Genomic DNA, 881 nt, shown 5'->3' on the forward strand with positions numbered 1-881 from the left:
TTGAGGTCCGCAGTCACAAAATGTAATAATCTTGCAGAATCTTTCTTTGATCTATTGCCACACTCTCCCTTTATCATATATAACAGTTGGGAAAGTAAAAATGGATGCCGCCTCATTTGTCTCTTTTAGAAGCTAATGTGAAATGCTAAGTTTTGCAACAATTTTGAATAAATAAAATTATTTCAAATTGGCACTTGTGAAAGGCTACTTAATTCCTTGTGATTTTTGAGCAGTACACTAACTTATATTTATATCAACTTTTGTTTCAAAAGCTCAGAAACGAGTGGCAGCAGTAACTTTCCCTGCAAAAAAAGTATATTTGTGTGTGATGCCATCTGTTTTGATGTTCTACTTAAAATACTATTTACATTATTAAATATTATTTTTAAAAAAGGAAAAGCTTACTTGTGAAGGTAAAAATGAATTTTATAAAACTCATCTTTACCCTCACAAGTAAGCTTTTGCTTTTGTAAATAGTAGTAACGAGTAAAATGTTTATTAAGTCCGACTCTACTCGAGATATAATATACAATCCCTCTATCTCCTCATCTCTTTAAACTTTCATCACCAAAATTTAATACCATCAATCCCAATACACAAATCTTTGCAAAATATCAAAAATGCTCGGCAAAATACTCGGAAAATATTAAAGCTTCAACGTGGATGAGGAAATTTTACTTACATTACACACATACACACGCAAACAGACAAACAAAAACCCTCTAACATCCATAAATAAAGTTCCAAGTTTTTGCCTCTGAATCAATGGTCTGATTTGCCTGAATATTTCTAGAAAAATTCCCTATATTATTATATTTATTCTTTTTGAATTTCTCGAAGTTTTAAGATTCGTTGAGTACAAAAATGTAAAAACTGTATAT

This window comes from Centruroides sculpturatus, unplaced genomic scaffold, assembly GCF_000671375.1.
Source record: "Centruroides sculpturatus isolate CEXI.00-Female unplaced genomic scaffold, Cexi_2.0 scaffold141, whole genome shotgun sequence".
Classification (NCBI taxonomy): Eukaryota; Metazoa; Arthropoda; class Arachnida; order Scorpiones; family Buthidae; genus Centruroides; species Centruroides sculpturatus.